This window comes from Lycium barbarum, chromosome 6, assembly GCF_019175385.1.
Source record: "Lycium barbarum isolate Lr01 chromosome 6, ASM1917538v2, whole genome shotgun sequence".
NCBI lineage: Eukaryota > Viridiplantae > Streptophyta > Magnoliopsida > Solanales > Solanaceae > Lycium > Lycium barbarum.
In genome coordinates this window covers 43,956,575-43,964,741 of record NC_083342.1, presented here as the reverse complement: position 1 = coordinate 43,964,741, position 8,167 = coordinate 43,956,575, and positions in this window count along the sequence as shown.

The window sequence follows — 8,167 nt, the reverse complement described above, 5'->3', positions numbered from 1 at the left end:
TCGTAGCTACATTCTCAGAGTCTGCATCGCAGAGCTCCACTTCATTCAGAACTATAGCTTGTGGGTACTTATTCTATTGTGTATATAATTATGGGTATAGCGAGGTCCTGTCCCGCTTATGTGATATGCTATACTCATCTTAGAGGCTCGTAGGCATGTGTATATGGTTAGAGACGTCTGGCCATGTTGGCCTATGTTTTGTATATCATTTTGATAGCCTTGTCGGCTCATGTACATTGAGGTGGTATAGATGCCAACCATGATATGCAAGCATTGTAGTCCAATAGGACTAGCATGAATGATGAGTAGAAATGTATGTTTAATTATGTGGCTCACCTAGATATAAGTATAAGTGTAAGCCAAGGGGTGCTCGGGTGGGCTAGCACCGTTCGCTCATCGCGGCCCTCTAGATGGGTCATGACACATATCGGGGGTTGACTCGGTCAATGTGACCTCCGTTGGGAATTTCGAGTCCACGAGTCCGTTCGTAGCGTGTTTTTATGGATGTATGCATATATGGTATGCAAGCAGATGGCCTCGGGTGATAGTCGGGATTTCGGGTTGAGTTTGTGAAAGACTTAGGAATTTCAGGTGTCCAGTGCCCGCTATGGCGGCACCAGCACCGCGGTAGCGGTACCGCTTTAACAGTCACCCTACCGGTGAACTGGCTTTAGCGATTTGGGAAGGACCGTTGTAGCGGTCATGGGACCACCGAAGCGGTGCCGCTCAAGTGGTCTATGGGTCGTGGAAGCGGGTGATGAGCAGTTTATTTCATTAAATGAGGGTTAAAAGCCCTAAGTTCCTCATTCATTCCTATTCCAAAAAATTGAGTTGTTAGGAGTATTTCAAGGCATTCTTGGGGGAAAATCTTGGTCGTAAGTCCCTTTACTTTCCTTTCCATTCCATGATTTTCTTTATCACCTTAGGATTCCATTATCATAACAGTTCATTAAGAGATTGATGATTTAAAAGAGGGCTTAATGAGTTCTTCTTCTAGGCTTCTAAATCTTGATTTATTGGTTGGGTTAGCTCTATTAAGCATGGAATTGATGAGTAGAACCTATTATTTCTTGATTTCTTCCTAATTAGTGGCTAAATTATAGATTTGGAGTTAGGGTTTATACCCAAATTTGGGGGTCTTGCAGAGAATCCTAATTTGAGTAAATTGTTGGTTCTTCTAGCTTGCTATTGATGGGAGTTGATCACCTAGAGCTTTAATTTCATATTGATACCTCTAGATTCTTAAATTCACCTGTCTAGTTCATAAACCCTATTCTGTAGGTTAGGGATTTGGGTCTTGAATAGAAGTAGAGTTTTGATTGATGTTCTTCTTGGTTCTAATTGCATATTTCATACATGATTAAGTTTCCATTATCTCGAGGCTCAAAATAAAGGGAAGACTAAGGTGTGATTATGGTGACTTTGCTATTCAGCCTTCCAGGTAAGTTACTGTTACACCCCGTATCTTCGGAGAGCACTTATCAAATTTGAAACATAAGTACGTTGAGTTAGGGTTAAGTAAAACCCCTTTGGAATATAAGGATCAAGCATTATTAAGTATATTTAATAAGTGAAGGATGTATATAAGATATACCGGAAGTTTTTATAAGGAAATGAGTGGAAGAAATGAAGTAGTACGACTTCAGAGAAAGGATGGGTAATGTTTTGTGTGACAATTTTGGTCCAACTTGGGGGACGAATATCTCTTATCATATGAAGTGTTTTAAGGTTAATCAAAAGCCTAAAATGAAGTTCGTCGAGTCTAGTTTCCAACGCAACAAACCGCTCGTCGATAGGACATAGGAGTAGGGAATTATGGATGTTACAAGTTCAGCTGACAGAGCAGAAACGCGACCCGAATTTGACCCTTATAAAAACGGTAAGAACCCTCTTTTTCATCAGATTTTGCTAGAAAAATCCAGAAATTGAAGAGACAGAGAGAGAGGAAAACAAAATGTGAGCAATTTTCAGGTAGCGGAGTAGTAGTTTATGTGCGGGTAACACATGGTTGTCATTCTAGTGTTGTTTTGCTCTGGATTTTGGCGTGGATATTGAGGATATTGCTGTCTTAACAATAAAAAAGGTATTAATCTTTCTCTTTTGGTATTATTTAAGGCTTATTTAAGGAGATAAAGCCGTTAAATAATTATGTAGTAAGTTGGTTAGTTATGGAAGTTGAAAAACAGCGTGTGGGCTGTTTTATGGTACATATTGGTGTTGGAAATGATGTTATTGATGTTGGTATTTTTGTTGATTGTTGTTGGTTGTTGGATTGTGATTTCGGGCTAGGCATATAAACAGGGGAGGTGTTGCCCGAATTTCGGCAGATTCTAAACGGAATTAAATTGAAGGCTTAAGATAAGCGTATTACATTGAGCCGAATAATAGTATGAATGGTTTATATGTAGATTTACGAGCTTGGAAGGATAAACGTTGAACGACTAAGGCGACCGAAATGTATGTTAAGGCAAATCCCTTTCTTTCTAAAGGCATGATTCTTTTGTTATAAACCTTGTGCCATATCCATAATATCCCTGCTTCGAAAATGCTAGAAGCCTATGAATCTCATGATCCTTAAGATATTATTGAGCTTATTCATGATCTTTGAGACTATTCTTTGTGATTGATCTCGCCTCATAATTCTTGTTCTTTCGAGGTGAGATATAGCGATGACGATTCTATTTCTAATGCTATTTAAGTTCATGATTCTCGAGACTCCCATGACATCGTCGACTTCACCTTAAGATAGTTGATCTTCTAAGGAAGGATATAGTTATAACGATAATGCTAATGATGATGTTGATTTCATTTATGTATTTTTATGTATATATATGTATGTATGCATTGCATCCCACTAATCAGTTGGGTATCACACCGAGTCCCGAAAGGGGCGGGTACGGATGACACCGAGTCCCGAAAGGGCTGGGTACGGATGACACCGAGTTCCGAAAGGGCCGGGTATGGATCACACCGAGTCCCGAAAGGGCCTGGTACAGATCTCACCGAGTCCTGAAAGGGCCGGGTATGGATCACACCAAGTCCCGAAAGGGCCGGGTACGGATCACACCGAATCCCGAAAGGGCCGGGTATGGATGACACCGAGTCCTGAAAGGGTTGGGTACGGATATGATTGATGTATGTATAGTAAGTGCGTGAGAATACATATGTATGTATGTTGTGTATGGATGTGTATGACATATTTTTCCTGTAGACGAGTAGTTTACATGACAGAGATCTTAAGAAGAGTACGACGTATAATTACTTACTTTATCTTATGTTTTCTTCACTCTGATATCATACCACCATTCATGCCTTACATACTCGGTACATTATTCGTACTGACGTCCCTCTTTTGGACGCTGCGTTCATGCCCACAGGACCAGGTAGCCAGTCAAACGATTCGCAGCAGTAGGGCCTCCCCTCAGTAGCAGTCAGTACGCTACATTGATCTGGAGCTACACCCCTTTTAGTGTGCAGTTCGGTTACGTACATATATGGGTGCAGCAGGGCCTTGTCCTGCCATTTCTACAGTTTGTACTCCATAGAGGTCTGTAGACAGTGATATATAGTCGTGATATTATGCAATCTCGTCAGCGTTTATTTTGTTGTACAGTATATATGTATGGCGGCCAAACTGTCTCACGCTGTTATGCTCAGTGTTTATATTTATATGTATGCGTTGGCTGTGAGTTCCAGGTACGGTGTCTTTTATGACGATTGTTCAGGAGACAGTGTAGCACAGATACAGATTGTATATAGGCCCAGGATAGTCAGTGAGAAGTAAACGCAAGCACAAGAGTTCTTGGCCAGTAGTGGTCGGGCACTTGTTACGGCCCGTCGATTTGGGTCGTGACAAAAGTGGTATCAGAGAAGTTCGTCCTAGGGATTTTCTACAGACTGTGTTCGGTAGAGTCCTATTTATGGGTGTGAAGCCGGCCACACTTAAAAACAGGAGGCTGCAGGGCATTTAGGAATCATTGACCTTCCTTCTGTCTTAGATCGTGCGATAGAGCCAGAGTCTAGGAAAGGCTACTTCTGATCTTTTTTCCTGCAGGTAAGTGCAGACTGAGATAAAGAGATCAGCTTCAGACAGTGGGGGTGCTAAGAAGGCCCCTAAAGTATCCCCAGGACCCCAGGCTCCAGGACCGAGCAGAAGGAGCCTCAGTTATTCTATTGAGTCTGATCCCTCGGAGGACCCAGCGATGATCCCTCTAGAGTTCTTGACTCTCATGGAGGAGGACCCCCCCCTAGAGGACAGCTATGATACAGATCCGTCCGAGTATTCGTCTGGGACACCGGAGGAGGAGATTCCCGAGGTCGTGCTAGCTGCTCCTATGGCAGAGCACTACGTCAGACCAGCCTCCCCGGTGAGTGTTACGGATTACGCCAGCCCCCTATCCTGGCCGTCGGTAAACCAGGAATTGCCTGGTTATTTATATCCCTCAGACTCGAATAAGAGAGATGATGAAGGCCAAACGAGCAGATGGTGGGAAAATCTTGATGAAGAACAGATTTAACCTTATAGTCCACCAGATCAGACTAGAGACCGATCGGCTACAGGTATATGAGTCCTTATTGGAATTTTCTATGTATGTGCATTTGCTGTAGATTATCATTTAATAGTGGTGAGCAAAAACCCAAAGAGGCCGATAACCGAGTATTTATAAGTAACGGCGACCAAGGTGTGTTCGCTACAATTGGGAATCTGGAAATCTAGGACGGAAAGTAGTCATACATACTGATGAAAGGTGAATATTGAGAATTAAAAAGTTGTTACACCTCGGAAAAATTTTCCGTTGGTACGTAAGTGAACGAACTAGTGATAAGTATGAGTGCATGATGTCCATGAGCAAGAAATGACTGTTGATGACCTTAGGCGAGATTTCGGAGGTATTCGATGTGAGACGAGAAAGTTGGCTAAATTAAGATGAGATATAAGGTGTACATGTGCATGGACGTGGGTGATTAAAATGAGAAGTCTAAGAAATATGGGAAGCTACAGAATTGCAACTGCCCAGTGGTCGTAAAGTGCTAGGACGGACCGTAAACTGTTATACGGTCCGTAAACTAGCAGGTCATAAACTGCCATACAAGGCTTCAACTTTCTGCCCGTAAACCGTGGTCGTAAATCACCATGCAAGCAGCAAAAGCTTCTGGTTCTGGAAATTGTTAAAGACGATCGCGAGGGACGGTCCGTAAACTGCAATACGGGTCGTAAACCATGATGGACGACTACTGTTCACCTCAGCACAGATTTTGAAAGTCATTAAATAAAGGGACCAACACTTGTTTTATTTCATTACAACATTACACCACTTCTCTCTAAAACCTCTCTCTACATTTATTATACAAGTTTTCAAGGATATTTGAGGATCAACAACATAAAACAAGGTGAATCAAGAGTAAGAACATCATCAAAGATCATCTAGGTCAAGAAATCCAAATGGAGAAAAACTAGGGTTTTGCTCAAAGTGGAGTATTATTAACCAAAGCTTGTTCCTACAACTTCTAAGGTAAGATTCATGATTTTTACATAATGTTTAAGGTATTGAAGAGTTGAAATACATGGATTGTAGAAAATATGGTCAAGTAGGTCATGAATGATGAATAGTGACATTTTGAGGAATAGTTTGAATTGAATCATGAATGTTGTTGTGTTGTGATATGAATGCATTATAAATGGTACTAAGATCATGAACTAGGCACTTTAGATGAATGGACGAAGTTGGATGTTATGACCATGAATATGGGTGAATTAGAGGAAAATTAAGGAATCTAGATAATGTGAATGACTAATGACCATTGTTATGATATTAATGAAGGTATAGACGCCAGCATTGGAAGGAAGCGTGCAAGTGTAGAATAGTTCGACGAAAAGGTATGTAAGGCTAACCCTTCTTTCATAAGACATGGTTCCTTGGCCTAACTCTTATATCCTCTATATGAGTATGTTGTATTCAAATGATTGACACTCCGAGCTCATAAGCTCACGATCCTCGATATGTGCTACGATTGTACTATGCACCCCATATGACGAGTAAGCATAAGATATAGATGTAGCGAAAATGATGATGATAGGGATGACGATGATAATAATAATGATGCTAAAGGTGCCTACGGGCTATTATACTTACATGTGCCTATGAAGGGCTATAATGACACCCCGAGCTTATAACGCCGGGTAGGATATATGTATATGAATATGTATAAAGTATGTATACGATTACGAAACACGCGCACACCTCTGTAGATGGTACGGATAACCCTGAAGCCTTGGTAAGGCCAGGTATGAGTAACCTTGAGCCTTGGTTGGCCAAGTATGTATGAAACACCGATCCTATGAGGTCAGGTATGCTATGTAAATGCTATGTATATGAAATGACTATGTATATAATATGAATATGAATGTGATAAGACTATGTATAAGAATACGAATAAGGACATGTATACGAATATGAGCACAAGTATGGTACGAGTACTATTATGGAATACGGATGATGACGTAGGTGTACAATACGTATGAAAAATGGAAAGTCCTACGAAAGGCAGGTAAGTGTCATGACGATGATATTATTGTCTCCCCCTCCTATGCTATTTCATATGTTGTTCATGATGCTTATTTATTGATGTTGCTCATGCTTTACATACTCAGTACATTCTTCGTACTGACGTCCTTTTGTTTGTGGACGCTGCGTCATGCCCGCAGGTGCACAGAGAGACAGACTTGATCCATAGCTGCCTATTCGGAGATTACATAGAGAGCTCCATTTCCTTCGGAGCCATATCTTTTGGGTACTCATTCTTTTGTGTATATAATTATGGGCATAGCGGGGTCCTCTCCCGCTAATGTGATATGTTATACTCTTAGAGGCTCGTAGACATGTGTGTGTGTGGGTAGATGTGTTTGGCCTTGTCGGCCTATGTTTTGTATATCATTTTGTTGGCCACGTTGGCCCATGTACATTGATGTGGCATAGATGCCTACGATCATATAAATGTGCTGTTGTCCAAATGGGACTATTTGACGAATGAATGGAAATACATGTATAATTAAGTGGCTCACCTAGATGTAAACATAAGAGTAAGCTAAGAGGGTGACCGGGTGGGCTAGCACCGGGTGCTCGTCGCGGCCCCGAGTCGGGTCGTGACAAAAGGCCAAAATAGTAATTGCGTAGTCGGAAGAGCAAGAGACCCTTTCTAATTCGGAGGGAGATGCGTTACGAGAACGTTTTGGAATCTATCAAGACTTCAACTTACTATAGATTATGTGGTGAAGGCCATGTGGTGAGGTGGATAAGATTATACCAGCATTAACGCATCGGATTTCATCAGAGTTTCGAGGTTAAGCGTGCTAGGGTGAGAGAAATACCAGGATGGGTGACCCCCTGGGAAGTGCACAAAAAGTCCTATAAATTTAGATATAAGAGGAAAATGAGAAGCTAGAGCAGCCTAAGGGAGATTGGAGTATGCGGAGTGGTTGGACACCTTAAGAGGTCGCGTAGGACGAGGCGGACTAGACCGGTGAAAAGAAAGAAGGTGCATCAAAGCTCTAGAATTAGGGTGAGTTTGAATAGCGTTTGGAAATATTTTGTAAGCGAGATGGTAGTAATTATATATATACGTATGCATATGATATCCCATACGTTGCTATATTAGTGGGTATGTGTATCCCGGCAACCAACGTTGCGGTATATGGAATGCATTAATCGAACAGGGTAACGAAGTTTAAGTGACAAAAAAAAATGGTACAAATGTCACAAGGTGAGCTGATGCTATTTTTACTACAGGTTTAGCTTGGAGAGATTTAATGTAATGACATCTGGAAAGGAAAGAAAGTGAGTAGATGGAAGGTAAGGAGATCAAAATGTCGAAAAAAGGGAAAAGTAGGAAACATGAGTGAGTGAAGCCTCCAAGAGGGACGATGGGCAAGCACGAGACTATTTGGGTAAAAAATATTCGAAGGTAGGCGTGTGAAATGGATAAAGTGTGGTAGTATGGAAAAAAAGAGGAATGTGTGGGGTAAGAGAACAGAATTCGATAAGTGGGGCCAAAAGGATAGTGACCATGACGAGGAATGTGAACTAAGAGAAAGAATGGTTAGGCCTTGCGACGATGTTAAGAGATTTCCAACTCTCGAAAGATATATTTACAAAGGGATAAATGTGTA